The sequence below is a fragment of the Chiloscyllium punctatum genome, chromosome 3 (assembly GCF_047496795.1).
Source record: "Chiloscyllium punctatum isolate Juve2018m chromosome 3, sChiPun1.3, whole genome shotgun sequence".
Taxonomy (NCBI): Eukaryota; Metazoa; Chordata; class Chondrichthyes; order Orectolobiformes; family Hemiscylliidae; genus Chiloscyllium; species Chiloscyllium punctatum.
This window is the reverse complement of record NC_092741.1, coordinates 40,303,738-40,321,905: the sequence shown is the minus strand read 5'-3', so window position 1 is coordinate 40,321,905 and position 18,168 is coordinate 40,303,738. Positions and strand designations below refer to the sequence as shown.

At 51.7% G+C, this 18,168-nt stretch overlaps 8 non-coding genes and 3 pseudogenes across 8 annotated transcripts; all 11 read left to right on the top strand.

The window, feature by feature from the left end:
• The first annotated feature begins 576 nt into the window (after window positions 1-576).
• On the top strand, window positions 577-685 carry LOC140471868 (5S ribosomal RNA; annotated as a pseudogene).
• Window positions 686-2,216: 1,531 nt separating this feature from the next.
• LOC140471859 (5S ribosomal RNA) lies at window positions 2,217-2,325 on the top strand (annotated as a pseudogene).
• A 1,539-nt stretch (window positions 2,326-3,864) lies between these two features.
• On the top strand, window positions 3,865-3,983 carry LOC140474985 (5S ribosomal RNA). The gene has a single exon (XR_011959589.1). It is a non-coding gene; the product is annotated as a 5S ribosomal RNA (ribosomal RNA).
• A 1,531-nt stretch (window positions 3,984-5,514) lies between these two features.
• On the top strand, window positions 5,515-5,633 carry LOC140475842 (5S ribosomal RNA). The gene has a single exon (XR_011960327.1). It is a non-coding gene; the product is annotated as a 5S ribosomal RNA (ribosomal RNA).
• A 1,535-nt stretch (window positions 5,634-7,168) lies between these two features.
• LOC140472206 (5S ribosomal RNA) lies at window positions 7,169-7,277 on the top strand (annotated as a pseudogene).
• A 1,531-nt stretch (window positions 7,278-8,808) lies between these two features.
• LOC140474975 (5S ribosomal RNA) lies at window positions 8,809-8,927 on the top strand. The gene has a single exon (XR_011959579.1). It is a non-coding gene; the product is annotated as a 5S ribosomal RNA (ribosomal RNA).
• Window positions 8,928-10,466: 1,539 nt separating this feature from the next.
• Window positions 10,467-10,585, top strand: LOC140468963 (5S ribosomal RNA). The gene has a single exon (XR_011955899.1). It is a non-coding gene; the product is annotated as a 5S ribosomal RNA (ribosomal RNA).
• A 1,531-nt stretch (window positions 10,586-12,116) lies between these two features.
• LOC140474964 (5S ribosomal RNA) lies at window positions 12,117-12,235 on the top strand. The gene has a single exon (XR_011959569.1). It is a non-coding gene; the product is annotated as a 5S ribosomal RNA (ribosomal RNA).
• Window positions 12,236-13,774: 1,539 nt separating this feature from the next.
• LOC140474953 (5S ribosomal RNA) lies at window positions 13,775-13,893 on the top strand. The gene has a single exon (XR_011959559.1). It is a non-coding gene; the product is annotated as a 5S ribosomal RNA (ribosomal RNA).
• A 1,531-nt stretch (window positions 13,894-15,424) lies between these two features.
• LOC140475841 (5S ribosomal RNA) lies at window positions 15,425-15,543 on the top strand. The gene has a single exon (XR_011960326.1). It is a non-coding gene; the product is annotated as a 5S ribosomal RNA (ribosomal RNA).
• Window positions 15,544-17,078: 1,535 nt separating this feature from the next.
• On the top strand, window positions 17,079-17,197 carry LOC140474942 (5S ribosomal RNA). Its single transcript, XR_011959550.1, has one exon. It is a non-coding gene; the product is annotated as a 5S ribosomal RNA (ribosomal RNA).
• The last annotated feature ends 971 nt before the right edge of the window (window positions 17,198-18,168 follow it).

Sequence of the window (18,168 nt, the reverse complement as noted above, 5' to 3'; positions counted from 1 at the left end):
CATTTAGGTAGTAATCTGCCTTCCTGTTCTTGCCACCAAAGTGGATAAGCATCCATTTATCCACATTAAAGTGCATCTGCCATGCATCTGACCACTCACCTAACTTGTCCAGGTCACCCGGTAATCTCCTAACATCCTCATCACATTTCACCCTGCCACCCAGCTCAGTATCATCAGTAAATTTGCTAATGTTATTGCTAATAGCATCTTCTATATCATGAACATATATTGTAAAAAGCTGCGGTCCCAGTACTGATCCCTGCGGTACCCCACTGGTCACTGCCTGCCATTCCGAAATGGAGGCGTGGAGGAGTGTGGAAGGATGAGAGAATGCAGGCTGCAGCCCTATGAAGCAGGGGGAGGTCTTGCAGTTGGCCTGTGTGGGGATGTGGGAGACGACAGGAGCCTGGTGGGCAAGGGCTAGCTGGAGGGAGGGAGGGAGGGAAGCACGCACGGAGGAGGAAGAGCAAAGAGAAAAGAGAGAAAAAAAAAACAAAGGGGATCAAGAGAAAGAGCAGCAAAGAAAATGTGGCTGGCCAGCACGCCTTGAAGTGGGGAGAAAAGGCAGGGGTCAGCGCCTACGGCCATACTAGTCTGAAAACGCCTGATCTCGGAAGCTAAGCAGACTCAGGCCTGGTTAGTACTTGGATGGGAGACCGCCTGGGAATACCAGGTGCAGTAGGCTTTTTCCGCCAGCAGGGGCTGCTCAAGTCACCCCTCTGCACTCGTGTTGGGCCACGCACGCAATGCAGCGACAGGTTGTTTTTGCTGCCGCTGTGCCTGGCATCAGTCTCCTGCAGGCAGGAGACAGGGAGGGGAGGAGAGCGGAGCGCTGCCAAAATCAGCAAGAAAGACGGAAAGAAAGGGATTGGGGCTGCACGCTGTCTGCGGCTGGCAGTCAGGAAAGGAGGACAATAGACAATAGGTGCAGGAGTTGGCCATTCTGCCCTTGGAGCCTGCACCACCATTCAATATGATCATGGCTGATCATCCTTAATCAGTATCCTGTTCCTGCCTTATCTCCATAAGCCTTGATTCCACTATCCTTGAGAGCTCTGTCCAACTCTTTCTTCAATGAATCCAGAGACTGGGCCTCCACTGCCCTCTGGGGCAGAGCATTCCACACAGCCACCACTCTCTGGGTGAAGACGTTTCTCCTCATCTCTGTCCTAAACGGTCTACCCTGTATTTTTAAGCTGTGTCCTCTGTTTCGGCACTCACGTTTCCTGCCGCCAGAATGTCCAATCCTTTGATAATCTTATATGTCTCAACCAGATCCCCTCTCAGTCTTCTAAACTCAAGGGTACACAAGCCCAGTCGCTCCAGTCTTTCAGTGTAAGGTAATCCCGCCATTCCAGGAATTGACCTCGTCAACCTAGGCTGCACTCCCTCAATAGCCAGAATGTCTCTCCTCAAATTTGGAGACCAGAACTGCACACAGTACTCCAGGTGTGGTCTCACCAGGGCCCTGTACACCTGCAGAAGAACCTCTTTGCTTCTGTACTCGATCCCTCTTGTTATGAAGGCCAGCATGCTATTAGCCTTCTTCACTACCTGCTGTACCTGCATGCTAACCTTCATTGAGTGGTGTACAAGAACCCCCAGATCTCTCGGTACTGTCCCTTGACCGAAATTGATTCCATTTAGGTAGTAATCTGCCTTCCTGTTCTTGCCACCAAAGTGGATAAGCATCCATTTATCCACATTAAAGTGCATCTGCCATGCATCTGACCACTCACCTAACTTGTCCAGGTCACCCGGTAATCTCCTAACATCCTCATCACATTTCACCCTGCCACCCAGCTCAGTATCATCAGTAAATTTGCTAATGTTATTGCTAATAGCATCTTCTATATCATGAACATATATTGTAAAAAGCTGCGGTCCCAGTACTGATCCCTGCGGTACCCCACTGGTCACTGCCTGCCATTCCGAAATGGAGGCGTGGAGGAGTGTGGAAGGATGAGAGAATGCAGGCTGCAGCCCTATGAAGCAGGGGGAGGTCTTGCAGTTGGCCTGTGTGGGGATGTGGGAGACGACAGGAGCCTGGTGGGCAAGGGCTAGCTGGAGGGAGGGAGGGAGGGAAGCACGCACGGAGGAGGAAGAGCAAAGAGAAAAGAGAGAAAAAAAAAACAAAGGGGATCAAGAGAAAGAGCAGCAAAGAAAATGTGGCTGGCCAGCACGCCTTGAAGTGGGGAGAAAAGGCAGGGGTCAGCGCCTACGGCCATACTAGTCTGAAAACGCCTGATCTCGGAAGCTAAGCAGACTCAGGCCTGGTTAGTACTTGGATGGGAGACCGCCTGGGAATACCAGGTGCAGTAGGCTTTTTCCGCCAGCAGGGGCTGCTCAAGTCACCCCTCTGCACTCGTGTTGGGCCACGCACGCAATGCAGCGACAGGTTGTTTTTGCTGCCGCTGTGCCTGGCATCAGTCTCCTGCAGGCAGGAGACAGGGAGGGGAGGAGAGCGGAGCGCTGCCAAAATCAGCAAGAAAGACGGAAAGAAAGGGATTGGGGCTGCACGCTGTCTGCGGCTGGCAGTCAGGAAAGGAGGACAATAGACAATAGGTGCAGGAGTTGGCCATTCTGCCCTTGGAGCCTGCACCACCATTCAATATGATCATGGCTGATCATCCTTAATCAGTATCCTGTTCCTGCCTTATCTCCATAAGCCTTGATTCCACTATCCTTGAGAGCTCTGTCCAACTCTTTCTTCAATGAATCCAGAGACTGGGCCTCCACTGCCCTCTGGGGCAGAGCATTCCACACAGCCACCACTCTCTGGGTGAAGACGTTTCTCCTCATCTCTGTCCTAAACGGTCTACCCCGTATTTTTAAGCTGTGTCCTCTGTTTCGGCACTCACGTTTCCTGCCGCCAGAGTGTCCAATCCTTTGATAATCTTATATGTCTCAACCAGATCCCCTCTCAGTCTTCTAAACTCAAGGGTACACAAGCCCAGTCGCTCCAGTCTTTCAGTGTAAGGTAATCCCGCCATTCCAGGAATTGATCTCGTCAACCTACGCTGCACTCCCTCAATAGCCAGAATGTCTCTCCTCAAATTTGGAGACCAGAACTGCACACAGTACTCCAGGTGTGGTCTCACCAAGGCCCTGTACACCTGCAGAAGAACCTCTTTGCTTCTGTACTCGATCCCTCTTGTTATGAAGGCCAGCATGCTATTAGCCTTCTTCACTACCTGCTGTACCTGCATGCTTACCTTCATTGAGTGGTGTACAAGAACCCCCAGATCTCTCGGTACTGTCCCTTGACCGAAATTGATTCCATTTAGGTAGTAATCTGCCTTCCTGTTCTTGCCACCAAAGTGGATAAGCATCCATTTATCCACATTAAAGTGCATCTGCCATGCATCTGACCACTCACCTAACTTGTCCAGGTCACCCGGTAATCTCCTAACATCCTCATCACATTTCACCCTGCCACCCAGCTCAGTATCATCAGCAAATTTGCTAATGTTATTGCTAATAGCATCTTCTATATCATGAACATATATTGTAAAAAGCTGCGGTCCCAGTACTGATCCCTGCGGTACCCCACTGGTCACTACCTGCCATTCCGAAATGGAGGCGTGGAGGAGTGTGGAAGGATGAGAGAATGCAGGCTGCAGCCCTATGAAGCAGGGGGAGGTCTTGCAGTTGGCCTGTGTGGGGATGTGGGAGACGACAGGAGCCTGGTGGGCAAGGGCTAGCTGGAGGGAGGGAGGGAGGGAGGGAGGGAAGCACGCACGGAGGAGGAAGAGCAAAGAGAAAAGAGAGAAAAAAAAAACAAAGGGGATCAAGAGAAAGAGCAGCAAAGAAAATGTGGCTGGCCAGCACGCCTTGAAGTGGGGAGAAAAGGCAGGGGCCAGCGCCTACGGCCATACTAGTCTGAAAACGCCCGATCTCGTCTGATCTCGGAAGCTAAGCAGACTCAGGCCTGGTTAGTACTTGGATGGGAGACCGCCTGGGAATACCAGGTGCAGTAGGCTTTTTCCGCCAGCAGGGGCTGCTCAAGTCACCCCTCTGCACTCGTGTTGGGCCACGCACGCAATGCAGCGACAGGTTATTTTTGCTGCCGCTGTGCCTGGCATCAGTCTCCTGCAGGCAGGAGACAGGGAGGGGAGCAGAGCGGAGCGCTGCCAAAATCAGCAAGAAAGACGGAAAGAAAGGGATTGGGGCTGCACGCTGTCTGCGGCTGGCAGTCAGGAAAGGAGGACAATAGACAATAGGTGCAGGAGTTGGCCATTCTGCCCTTGGAGCCTGCACCACCATTCAATATGATCATGGCTGATCATCCTTAATCAGTATCCTGTTCCTGCCTTATCTCCATAAGCCTTGATTCCACTATCCTTGAGAGCTCTGTCCAACTCTTTCTTCAATGAATCCAGAGACTGGGCCTCCACTGCCCTCTGGGGCAGAGCATTCCACACAGCCACCACTCTCTGGGTGAAGACGTTTCTCCTCATCTCTGTCCTAAACGGTCTACCCCGTATTTTTAAGCTGTGTCCTCTGTTTCGGCACTCACGTTTCCTGCCGCCAGAGTGTCCAATCCTTTGATAATCTTATATGTCTCAACCAGATCCCCTCTCAGTCTTCTAAACTCAAGGGTACACAAGCCCAGTCGCTCCAGTCTTTCAGTGTAAGGTAATCCCGCCATTCCAGGAATTGACCTCGTCAACCTACGCTGCACTCCCTCAATAGCCAGAATGTCTCTCCTCAAATTTGGAGACCAGAACTGCACACAGTACTCCAGGTGTGGTCTCACCAGGGCCCTGTACACCTGCAGAAGAACCTCTTTGCTTCTGTACTCGATCCCTCTTGTTATGAAGGCCAGCATGCTATTAGCCTTCTTCACTACCTGCTGTACCTGCATGCTGACCTTCATTGAGTGGTGTACAAGAACCCCCAGATCTCTCGGTACTGTCCCTTGACCGAAATTGATTCCATTTAGGTAGTAATCTGCCTTCCTGTTCTTGCCACCAAAGTGGATAAGCATCCATTTATCCACATTAAAGTGCATCTGCCATGCATCTGACCACTCACCTAACTTGTCCAGGTCACCCGGTAATCTCCTAACATCCTCATCACATTTCACCCTGCCACCCAGCTCAGTATCATCAGTAAATTTGCTAATGTTATTGCTAATAGCATCTTCTATATCATGAACATATATTGTAAAAAGCTGCGGTCCCAGTACTGATCCCTGCGGTACCCCACTGGTCACTGCCTGCCATTCCGAAATGGAGGCGTGGAGGAGTGTGGAAGGATGAGAGAATGCAGGCTGCAGCCCTATGAAGCAGGGGGAGGTCTTGCAGTTGGCCTGTGTGGGGATGTGGGAGACGACAGGAGCCTGGTGGGCAAGGGCTAGCTGGAGGGAGGGAGGGAGGGAAGCACGCACGGAGGAGGAAGAGCAAAGAGAAAAGAGAGAAAAAAAAAACAAAGGGGATCAAGAGAAAGAGCAGCAAAGAAAATGTGGCTGGCCAGCACGCCTTGAAGTGGGGAGAAAAGGCAGGGGCCAGCGCCTACGGCCATACTAGCCTGAAAGCGCCCGATCTCGTCTGATCTCGGAAGCTAAGCAGACTCAGGCCTGGTTAGTACTTGGATGGGAGACCGCCTGGGAATACCAGGTGCAGTAGGCTTTTTCCGCCAGCAGGGGCTGCTCAAGTCACCCCTCTGCACTCGTGTTGGGCCACGCACGCAATGCAGCGACAGGTTATTTTTGCTGCCGCTGTGCCTGGCATCAGTCTCCTGCAGGCAGGAGACAGGGAGGGGAGGAGAGCGGAGCGCTGCCAAAATCAGCAAGAAAGACGGAAAGAAAGGGATTGGAGCTGCACGCTGTCTGCGGCTGGCAGTCAGGAAAGGAGGACAATAGACAATAGGTGCAGGAGTTGGCCATTCTGCCCTTGGAGCCTGCACCACCATTCAATATGATCATGGCTGATCATCCTTAATCAGTATCCTGTTCCTGCCTTATCTCCATAAGCCTTGATTCCACTATCCTTGAGAGCTCTGTCCAACTCTTTCTTCAATGAATCCAGAGACTGGACCTCCACTGCCCTCTGGGGCAGAGCATTCCACACAGCCACCACTCTCTGGGTGAAGACGTTTCTCCTCATCTCTGTCCTAAACGGTCTACCCCGTATTTTTAAGCTGTGTCCTCTGTTTCGGCACTCACGTTTCCTGCCGCCAGAGTGTCCAATCCTTTGATAATCTTATATGTCTCAACCAGATCCCCTCTCAGTCTTCTAAACTCAAGGGTACACAAGCCCAGTCGCTCCAGTCTTTCAGTGTAAGGTAATCCCGCCATTCCAGGAATTGACCTCGTCAACCTACGCTGCACTCCCTCAATAGCCAGAATGTCTCTCCTCAAATTTGGAGACCAGAACTGCACACAGTACTCCAGGTGTGGTCTCACCAGGGCCCTGTACACCTGCAGAAGAACCTCTTTGCTTCTGTACTCGATCCCTCTTGTTATGAAGGCCAGCATGCTATTAGCCTTCTTCACTACCTGCTGTACCTGCATGCTTACCTTCATTGAGTGGTGTACAAGAACCCCCAGATCTCTCGGTACTGTCCCTTGACCGAAATTGATTCCATTTAGGTAGTAATCTGCCTTCCTGTTCTTGCCACCAAAGTGGATAAGCATCCATTTATCCACATTAAAGTGCATCTGCCATGCATCTGACCACTCACCTAACTTGTCCAGGTCACCCGGTAATCTCCTAACATCCTCATCACATTTCACCCTGCCACCCAGCTCAGTATCATCAGCAAATTTGCTAATGTTATTGCTAATAGCATCTTCTATATCATGAACATATATTGTAAAAAGCTGCGGTCCCAGTACTGATCCCTGCGGTACCCCACTGGTCACTACCTGCCATTCCGAAATGGAGGCGTGGAGGAGTGTGGAAGGATGAGAGAATGCAGGCTGCAGCCCTATGAAGCAGGGGGAGGTCTTGCAGTTGGCCTGTGTGGGGATGTGGGAGACGACAGGAGCCTGGTGGGCAAGGGCTAGCTGGAGGGGGGGAGGGAGGGAGGGAAGCACGCACGGAGGAGGAAGAGCAAAGAGAAAAGAGAGAAAAAAAAAACAAAGGGGATCAAGAGAAAGAGCAGCAAAGAAAATGTGGCTGGCCAGCACGCCTTGAAGTGGGGAGAAAAGGCAGGGGCCAGCGCCTACGGCCATACTAGTCTGAAAACGTCTGATCTCGGAAGCTAAGCAGACTCAGGCCTGGTTAGTACTTGGATGGGAGACCGCCTGGGAATACCAGGTGCAGTAGGCTTTTTCCGCCAGCAGGGGCTGCTCAAGTCACCCCTCTGCACTCGTGTTGGGCCACGCACGCAATGCAGCGACAGGTTATTTTTGCTGCCGCTGTGCCTGGCATCAGTCTCCTGCAGGCAGGAGACAGGGAGGGGAGGAGAGCGGAGCGCTGCCAAAATCAGCAAGAAAGACGGAAAGAAAGGGATTGGGGCTGCACGCTGTCTGCGGCTGGCAGTCAGGAAAGGAGGACAATAGACAATAGGTGCAGGAGTTGGCCATTCTGCCCTTGGAGCCTGCACCACCATTCAATATGATCATGGCTGATCATCCTTAATCAGTATCCTGTTCCTGCCTTATCTCCATAAGCCTTGATTCCACTATCCTTGAGAGCTCTGTCCAACTCTTTCTTCAATGAATCCAGAGACTGGGCCTCCACTGCCCTCTGGGGCAGAGCATTCCACACAGCCACCACTCTCTGGGTGAAGACGTTTCTCCTCATCTCTGTCCTAAACGGTCTACCCCGTATTTTTAAGCTGTGTCCTCTGTTTCGGCACTCACATTTCCTGCCGCCAGAGTGTCCAATCCTTTGATAATCCTATATGTCTCAACCAGATCCCCTCTCAGTCTTCTAAACTCAAGGGTACACAAGCCCAGTCGCTCCAGTCTTTCAGTGTAAGGTAATCCCGCCATTCCAGGAATTGACCTCGTCAACCTACGCTGCACTCCCTCAATAGCCAGAATGTCTCTCCTCAAATTTGGAGACCAGATCTGCACACAGTACTCCAGGTGTGGTCTCACCAGGGCCCTGTACACCTGCAGAAGAACCTCTTTGCTTCTGTACTCGATCCCTCTTGTTATGAAGGCCAGCATGCTATTAGCCTTCTTCACTACCTGCTGTACCTGCATGCTGACCTTCATTGAGTGGTGTACAAGAACCCCCAGATCTCTCGGTACTGTCCCTTGACCGAAATTGATTCCATTTAGGTAGTAATCTGCCTTCCTGTTCTTGCCACCAAAGTGGATAAGCATCCATTTATCCACATTAAAGTGCATCTGCCATGCATCTGACCACTCACCTAACTTGTCCAGGTCACCCGGTAATCTCCTAACATCCTCATCACATTTCACCCTGCCACCCAGCTCAGTATCATCAGCAAATTTGCTAATGTTATTGCTAATAGCATCTTCTATATCATGAACATATATTGTAAAAAGCTGCGGTCCCAGTACTGATCCCTGCGGTACCCCACTGGTCACTGCCTGCCATTCCGAAATGGAGGCGTGGAGGAGTGTGGAAGGATGAGAGAATGCAGGCTGCAGCCCTATGAAGCAGGGGGAGGTCTTGCAGTTGGCCTGTGTGGGGATGTGGGAGACGACAGGAGCCTGGTGGGCAAGGGCTAGCTGGAGGGAGGGAGGGAGGGAAGCACGCACGGAGGAGGAAGAGCAAAGAGAAAAGAGAGAAAAAAAAAACAAAGGGGATCAAGAGAAAGAGCAGCAAAGAAAATGTGGCTGGCCAGCACGCCTTGAAGTGGGGAGAAAAGGCAGGGGCCAGCGCCTACGGCCATACTAGTCTGAAAACGCCCGATCTCGTCTGATCTCGGAAGCTAAGCAGACTCAGGCCTGGTTAGTACTTGGATGGGAGACCGCCTGGGAATACCAGGTGCAGTAGGCTTTTTCCGCCAGCAGGGGCTGCTCAAGTCACCCCTCTGCACTCGTGTTGGGCCACGCACGCAATGCAGCGACAGGTTGTTTTTGCTGCCGCTGTGCCTGGCATCAGTCTCCTGCAGGCAGGAGACAGGGAGGGGAGGAGAGCGGAGCGCTGCCAAAATCAGCAAGAAAGACGGAAAGAAAGGGATTGGGGCTGCACGCTGTCTGCGGCTGGCAGTCAGGAAAGGAGGACAATAGACAATAGGTGCAGGAGTTGGCCATTCTGCCCTTGGAGCCTGCACCACCATTCAATATGATCATGGCTGATCATCCTTAATCAGTATCCTGTTCCTGCCTTATCTCCATAAGCCTTGATTCCACTATCCTTGAGAGCTCTGTCCAACTCTTTCTTCAATGAATCCAGAGACTGGGCCTCCACTGCCCTCTGGGGCAGAGCATTCCACACAGCCACCACTCTCTGGGTGAAGACGTTTCTCCTCATCTCTGTCCTAAACGGTCTACCCCGTATTTTTAAGCTGTGTCCTCTGTTTCGGCACTCACGTTTCCTGCCGCCAGAGTGTCCAATCCTTTGATAATCTTATATGTCTCAACCAGATCCCCTCTCAGTCTTCTAAACTCAAGGGTACACAAGCCCAGTCGCTCCAGTCTTTCAGTGTAAGGTAATCCCGCCATTCCAGGAATTGATCTCGTCAACCTACGCTGCACTCCCTCAATAGCCAGAATGTCTCTCCTCAAATTTGGAGACCAGAACTGCACACAGTACTCCAGGTGTGGTCTCACCAGGGCCCTGTACACCTGCAGAAGAACCTCTTTGCTTCTGTACTCGATCCCTCTTGTTATGAAGGCCAGCATGCTATTAGCCTTCTTCACTACCTGCTGTACCTGCATGCTTACCTTCATTGAGTGGTGTACAAGAACCCCCAGATCTCTCGGTACTGTCCCTTGACCGAAATTGATTCCATTTAGGTAGTAATCTGCCTTCCTGTTCTTGCCACCAAAGTGGATAAGCATCCATTTATCCACATTAAAGTGCATCTGCCATGCATCTGACCACTCACCTAACTTGTCCAGGTCACCCGGTAATCTCCTAACATCCTCATCACATTTCACCCTGCCACCCAGCTCAGTATCATCAGCAAATTTGCTAATGTTATTGCTAATAGCATCTTCTATATCATGAACATATATTGTAAAAAGCTGCGGTCCCAGTACTGATCCCTGCGGTACCCCACTGGTCACTACCTGCCATTCCGAAATGGAGGCGTGGAGGAGTGTGGAAGGATGAGAGAATGCAGGCTGCAGCCCTATGAAGCAGGGGGAGGTCTTGCAGTTGGCCTGTGTGGGGATGTGGGAGACGACAGGAGCCTGGTGGGCAAGGGCTAGCTGGAGGGAGGGAGGGAGGGAGGGAGGGAAGCACGCACGGAGGAGGAAGAGCAAAGAGAAAAGAGAGAAAAAAAAAACAAAGGGGATCAAGAGAAAGAGCAGCAAAGAAAATGTGGCTGGCCAGCACGCCTTGAAGTGGGGAGAAAAGGCAGGGGCCAGCGCCTACGGCCATACTAGTCTGAAAACGCCCGATCTCGTCTGATCTCAGAAGCTAAGCAGACTCAGGCCTGGTTAGTACTTGGATGGGAGACCGCCTGGGAATACCAGGTGCAGTAGGCTTTTTCCGCCAGCAGGGGCTGCTCAAGTCACCCCTCTGCACTCGTGTTGGGCCACGCACGCAATGCAGCGACAGGTTATTTTTGCTGCCGCTGTGCCTGGCATCAGTCTCCTGCAGGCAGGAGACAGGGAGGGGAGGAGAGCGGAGCGCTGCCAAAATCAGCAAGAAAGACGGAAAGAAAGGGATTGGGGCTGCACGCTGTCTGCGGCTGGCAGTCAGGAAAGGAGGACAATAGACAATAGGTGCAGGAGTTGGCCATTCTGCCCTTGGAGCCTGCACCACCATTCAATATGATCATGGCTGATCATCCTTAATCAGTATCCTGTTCCTGCCTTATCTCCATAAGCCTTGATTCCACTATCCTTGAGAGCTCTGTCCAACTCTTTCTTCAATGAATCCAGAGACTGGGCCTCCACTGCCCTCTGGGGCAGAGCATTCCACACAGCCACCACTCTCTGGGTGAAGACGTTTCTCCTCATCTCTGTCCTAAACGGTCTACCCCGTATTTTTAAGCTGTGTCCTCTGTTTCGGCACTCACATTTCCTGCCGCCAGAGTGTCCAATCCTTTGATAATCCTATATGTCTCAACCAGATCCCCTCTCAGTCTTCTAAACTCAAGGGTACACAAGCCCAGTCGCTCCAGTCTTTCAGTGTAAGGTAATCCCGCCATTCCAGGAATTGACCTCGTCAACCTACGCTGCACTCCCTCAATAGCCAGAATGTCTCTCCTCAAATTTGGAGACCAGATCTGCACACAGTACTCCAGGTGTGGTCTCACCAGGGCCCTGTACACCTGCAGAAGAACCTCTTTGCTTCTGTACTCGATCCCTCTTGTTATGAAGGCCAGCATGCTATTAGCCTTCTTCACTACCTGCTGTACCTGCATGCTGACCTTCATTGAGTGGTGTACAAGAACCCCCAGATCTCTCGGTACTGTCCCTTGACCGAAATTGATTCCATTTAGGTAGTAATCTGCCTTCCTGTTCTTGCCACCAAAGTGGATAAGCATCCATTTATCCACATTAAAGTGCATCTGCCATGCATCTGACCACTCACCTAACTTGTCCAGGTCACCCGGTAATCTCCTAACATCCTCATCACATTTCACCCTGCCACCCAGCTCAGTATCATCAGCAAATTTGCTAATGTTATTGCTAATAGCATCTTCTATATCATGAACATATATTGTAAAAAGCTGCGGTCCCAGTACTGATCCCTGCGGTACCCCACTGGTCACTGCCTGCCATTCCGAAATGGAGGCGTGGAGGAGTGTGGAAGGATGAGAGAATGCAGGCTGCAGCCCTATGAAGCAGGGGGAGGTCTTGCAGTTGGCCTGTGTGGGGATGTGGGAGACGACAGGAGCCTGGTGGGCAAGGGCTAGCTGGAGGGAGGGAGGGAGGGAAGCACGCACGGAGGAGGAAGAGCAAAGAGAAAAGAGAGAAAAAAAAAACAAAGGGGATCAAGAGAAAGAGCAGCAAAGAAAATGTGGCTGGCCAGCACGCCTTGAAGTGGGGAGAAAAGGCAGGGGCCAGCGCCTACGGCCATACTAGTCTGAAAACGCCCGATCTCGTCTGATCTCGGAAGCTAAGCAGACTCAGGCCTGGTTAGTACTTGGATGGGAGACCGCCTGGGAATACCAGGTGCAGTAGGCTTTTTCCGCCAGCAGGGGCTGCTCAAGTCACCCCTCTGCACTCGTGTTGGGCCACGCACGCAATGCAGCGACAGGTTGTTTTTGCTGCCGCTGTGCCTGGCATCAGTCTCCTGCAGGCAGGAGACAGGGAGGGGAGGAGAGCGGAGCGCTGCCAAAATCAGCAAGAAAGACGGAAAGAAAGGGATTGGGGCTGCACGCTGTCTGCGGCTGGCAGTCAGGAAAGGAGGACAATAGACAATAGGTGCAGGAGTTGGCCATTCTGCCCTTGGAGCCTGCACCACCATTCAATATGATCATGGCTGATCATCCTTAATCAGTATCCTGTTCCTGCCTTATCTCCATAAGCCTTGATTCCACTATCCTTGAGAGCTCTGTCCAACTCTTTCTTCAATGAATCCAGAGACTGGGCCTCCACTGCCCTCTGGGGCAGAGCATTCCACACAGCCACCACTCTCTGGGTGAAGACGTTTCTCCTCATCTCTGTCCTAAACGGTCTACCCCGTATTTTTAAGCTGTGTCCTCTGTTTCGGCACTCACGTTTCCTGCCGCCAGAGTGTCCAATCCTTTGATAATCTTATATGTCTCAACCAGATCCCCTCTCAGTCTTCTAAACTCAAGGGTACACAAGCCCAGTCGCTCCAGTCTTTCAGTGTAAGGTAATCCCGCCATTCCAGGAATTGATCTCGTCAACCTACGCTGCACTCCCTCAATAGCCAGAATGTCTCTCCTCAAATTTGGAGACCAGAACTGCACACAGTACTCCAGGTGTGGTCTCACCAGGGCCCTGTACACCTGCAGAAGAACCTCTTTGCTTCTGTACTCGATCCCTCTTGTTATGAAGGCCAGCATGCTATTAGCCTTCTTCACTACCTGCTGTACCTGCATGCTTACCTTCATTGAGTGGTGTACAAGAACCCCCAGATCTCTCGGTACTGTCCCTTGACCGAAATTGATTCCATTTAGGTAGTAATCTGCCTTCCTGTTCTTGCCACCAAAGTGGATAAGCATCCATTTATCCACATTAAAGTGCATCTGCCATGCATCTGACCACTCACCTAACTTGTCCAGGTCACCCGGTAATCTCCTAACATCCTCATCACATTTCACCCTGCCACCCAGCTCAGTATCATCAGCAAATTTGCTAATGTTATTGCTAATAGCATCTTCTATATCATGAACATATATTGTAAAAAGCTGCGGTCCCAGTACTGATCCCTGCGGTACCCCACTGGTCACTACCTGCCATTCCGAAATGGAGGCGTGGAGGAGTGTGGAAGGATGAGAGAATGCAGGCTGCAGCCCTATGAAGCAGGGGGAGGTCTTGCAGTTGGCCTGTGTGGGGATGTGGGAGACGACAGGAGCCTGGTGGGCAAGGGCTAGCTGGAGGGAGGGAGGGAGGGAGGGAGGGAAGCACGCACGGAGGAGGAAGAGCAAAGAGAAAAGAGAGAAAAAAAAAACAAAGGGGATCAAGAGAAAGAGCAGCAAAGAAAATGTGGCTGGCCAGCACGCCTTGAAGTGGGGAGAAAAGGCAGGGGCCAGCGCCTACGGCCATACTAGTCTGAAAACGCCCGATCTCGTCTGATCTCGGAAGCTAAGCAGACTCAGGCCTGGTTAGTACTTGGATGGGAGACCGCCTGGGAATACCAGGTGCAGTAGGCTTTTTCCGCCAGCAGGGGCTGCTCAAGTCACCCCTCTGCACTCGTGTTGGGCCACGCACGCAATGCAGCGACAGGTTATTTTTGCTGCCGCTGTGCCTGGCATCAGTCTCCTGCAGGCAGGAGACAGGGAGGGGAGCAGAGCGGAGCGCTGCCAAAATCAGCAAGAAAGACGGAAAGAAAGGGATTGGGGCTGCACGCTGTCTGCGGCTGGCAGTCACGAAAGGAGGACAATAGACAATAGGTGCAGGAGTTGGCCATTCTGCCCTTGGAGCCTGCACCACCATTCAATATGATCATGGCTGATCATCCTTAATCAGTATCCTGTTCCTGCCTTATCTCCATAAGCCTTGATTCCACTATCCTTGAGAGCTCTGTCCAACTCTTTCTTCAATGAATCCAGAGACTGGGCCTCCACTGCCCTCTGGGGCAGAGCATTCCACACAGCCACCACTCTCTGGGTGAAGACGTTTCTCCTCATCTCTGTCCTAAACGGTCTACCCCGTATTTTTAAGCTGTGTCCTCTGTTTCGGCACTCACGTTTCCTGCCGCCAGAGTGTCCAATCCTTTGATAATCTTATATGTCTCAACCAGATCCCCTCTCAGTCTTCTAAACTCAAGGGTACACAAGCCCAGTCGCTCCAGTCTTTCAGTGTAAGGTAATCCCGCCATTCCAGGAATTGACCTCGTCAACCTACGCTGCACTCCCTCAATAGCCAGAATGTCTCTCCTCAAATTTGGAGACCAGAACTGCACACAGTACTCCAGGTGTGGTCTCACCAGGGCCCTGTACACCTGCAGAAGAACCTCTTTGCTTCTGTACTCGATCCCTCTTGTTATGAAGGCCAGCATGCTATTAGCCTTCTTCACTACCTGCTGTACCTGCATGCTGACCTTCATTGAGTGGTGTACAAGAACCCCCAGATCTCTCGGTACTGTCCCTTGACCGAAATTGATTCCATTTAGGTAGTAATCTGCCTTCCTGTTCTTGCCACCAAAGTGGATAAGCATCCATTTATCCACATTAAAGTGCATCTGCCATGCATCTGACCACTCACCTAACTTGTCCAGGTCACCCGGTAATCTCCTAACATCCTCATCACATTTCACCCTGCCACCCAGCTCAGTATCATCAGTAAATGTGCTAATGTTATTGCTAATAGCATCTTCTATATCATGAACATATATTGTAAAAAGCTGCGGTCCCAGTACTGATCCCTGCGGTACCCCACTGGTCACTGCCTGCCATTCCGAAATGGAGGCGTGGAGGAGTGTGGAAGGATGAGAGAATGCAGGCTGCAGCCCTATGAAGCAGGGGGAGGTCTTGCAGTTGGCCTGTGTGGGGATGTGGGAGACGACAGGAGCCTGGTGGGCAAGGGCTAGCTGGAGGGAGGGAGGGAGGGAAGCACGCACGGAGGAGGAAGAGCAAAGAGAAAAGAGAGAAAAAAAAAACAAAGGGGATCAAGAGAAAGAGCAGCAAAGAAAATGTGGCTGGCCAGCACGCCTTGAAGTGGGGAGAAAAGGCAGGGGCCAGCGCCTACGGCCATACTAGCCTGAAAGCGCCCGATCTCGTCTGATCTCGGAAGCTAAGCAGACTCAGGCCTGGTTAGTACTTGGATGGGAGACCGCCTGGGAATACCAGGTGCAGTAGGCTTTTTCCGCCAGCAGGGGCTGCTCAAGTCACCCCTCTGCACTCGTGTTGGGCCACGCACGCAATGCAGCGACAGGTTATTTTTGCTGCCGCTGTGCCTGGCATCAGTCTCCTGCAGGCAGGAGACAGGGAGGGGAGGAGAGCGGAGCGCTGCCAAAATCAGCAAGAAAGACGGAAAGAAAGGGATTGGAGCTGCACGCTGTCTGCGGCTGGCAGTCAGGAAAGGAGGACAATAGACAATAGGTGCAGGAGTTGGCCATTCTGCCCTTGGAGCCTGCACCACCATTCAATATGATCATGGCTGATCATCCTTAATCAGTATCCTGTTCCTGCCTTATCTCCATAAGCCTTGATTCCACTATCCTTGAGAGCTCTGTCCAACTCTTTCTTCAATGAATCCAGAGACTGGACCTCCACTGCCCTCTGGGGCAGAGCATTCCACACAGCCACCACTCTCTGGGTGAAGACGTTTCTCCTCATCTCTGTCCTAAACGGTCTACCCCGTATTTTTAAGCTGTGTCCTCTGTTTCGGCACTCACGTTTCCTGCCGCCAGAGTGTCCAATCCTTTGATAATCTTATATGTCTCAACCAGATCCCCTCTCAGTCTTCTAAACTCAAGGGTACACAAGCCCAGTCGCTCCAGTCTTTCAGTGTAAGGTAATCCCGCCATTCCAGGAATTGACCTCGTCAACCTACGCTGCACTCCCTCAATAGCCAGAATGTCTCTCCTCAAATTTGGAGACCAGAACTGCACACAGTACTCCAGGTGTGGTCTCACCAGGGCCCTGTACACCTGCAGAAGAACCTCTTTGCTTCTGTACTCGATCCCTCTTGTTATGAAGGCCAGCATGCTATTAGCCTTCTTCACTACCTGCTGTACCTGCATGCTTACCTTCATTGAGTGGTGTACAAGAACCCCCAGATCTCTCGGTACTGTCCCTTGACCGAAATTGATTCCATTTAGGTAGTAATCTGCCTTCCTGTTCTTGCCACCAAAGTGGATAAGCATCCATTTATCCACATTAAAGTGCATCTGCCATGCATCTGACCACTCACCTAACTTGTCCAGGTCACCCGGTAATCTCCTAACATCCTCATCACATTTCACCCTGCCACCCAGCTCAGTATCATCAGCAAATTTGCTAATGTTATTGCTAATAGCATCTTCTATATCATGAACATATATTGTAAAAAGCTGCGGTCCCAGTACTGATCCCTGCGGTACCCCACTGGTCACTGCCTGCCATTCCGAAATGGAGGCGTGGAGGAGTGTGGAAGGATGAGAGAATGCAGGCTGCAGCCCTATGAAGCAGGGGGAGGTCTTGCAGTTGGCCTGTGTGGGGATGTGGGAGACGACAGGAGCCTGGTGGGCAAGGGCTAGCTGGAGGGGGGGAGGGAGGGAGGGAAGCACGCACGGAGGAGGAAGAGCAAAGAGAAAAGAGAGAAAAAAAAAACAAAGGGGATCAAGAGAAAGAGCAGCAAAGAAAATGTGGCTGGCCAGCACGCCTTGAAGTGGGGAGAAAAGGCAGGGGCCAGCGCCTACGGCCATACTAGTCTGAAAACGCCCGATCTCGTCTGATCTCGGAAGCTAAGCAGACTCAGGCCTGGTTAGTACTTGGATGGGAGACCGCCTGGGAATACCAGGTGCAGTAGGCTTTTTCCGCCAGCAGGGGCTGCTCAAGTCACCCCTCTGCACTCGTGTTGGGCCACGCACGCAATGCAGCGACAGGTTATTTTTGCTGCCGCTGTGCCTGGCATCAGTCTCCTGCAGGCAGGAGACAGGGAGGGGAGGAGAGCGGAGCGCTGCCAAAATCAGCAAGAAAGACGGAAAGAAAGGGATTGGGGCTGCACGCTGTCTGCGGCTGGCAGTCAGGAAAGGAGGACAATAGACAATAGGTGCAGGAGTTGGCCATTCTGCCCTTGGAGCCTGCACCACCATTCAATATGATCATGGCTGATCATCCTTAATCAGTATCCTGTTCCTGCCTTATCTCCATAAGCCTTGATTCCACTATCCTTGAGAGCTCTGTCCAACTCTTTCTTCAATGAATCCAGAGACTGGGCCTCCACTGCCCTCTGGGGCAGAGCATTCCACACAGCCACCACTCTCTGGGTGAAGACGTTTCTCCTCATCTCTGTCCTAAACGGTCTACCCCGTATTTTTAAGCTGTGTCCTCTGTTTCGGCACTCACATTTCCTGCCGCCAGAGTGTCCAATCCTTTGATAATCCTATATGTCTCAACCAGATCCCCTCTCAGTCTTCTAAACTCAAGGGTACACAAGCCCAGTCGCTCCAGTCTTTCAGTGTAAGGTAATCCCGCCATTCCAGGAATTGACCTCGTCAACCTACGCTGCACTCCCTCAATAGCCAGAATGTCTCTCCTCAAATTTGGAGACCAGATCTGCACACAGTACTCCAGGTGTGGTCTCACCAGGGCCCTGTACACCTGCAGAAGAACCTCTTTGCTTCTGTACTCGATCCCTCTTGTTATGAAGGCCAGCATGCTATTAGCCTTCTTCACTACCTGCTGTACCTGCATGCTGACCTTCATTGAGTGGTGTACAAGAACCCCCAGATCTCTCGGTACTGTCCCTTGACCGAAATTGATTCCATTTAGGTAGTAATC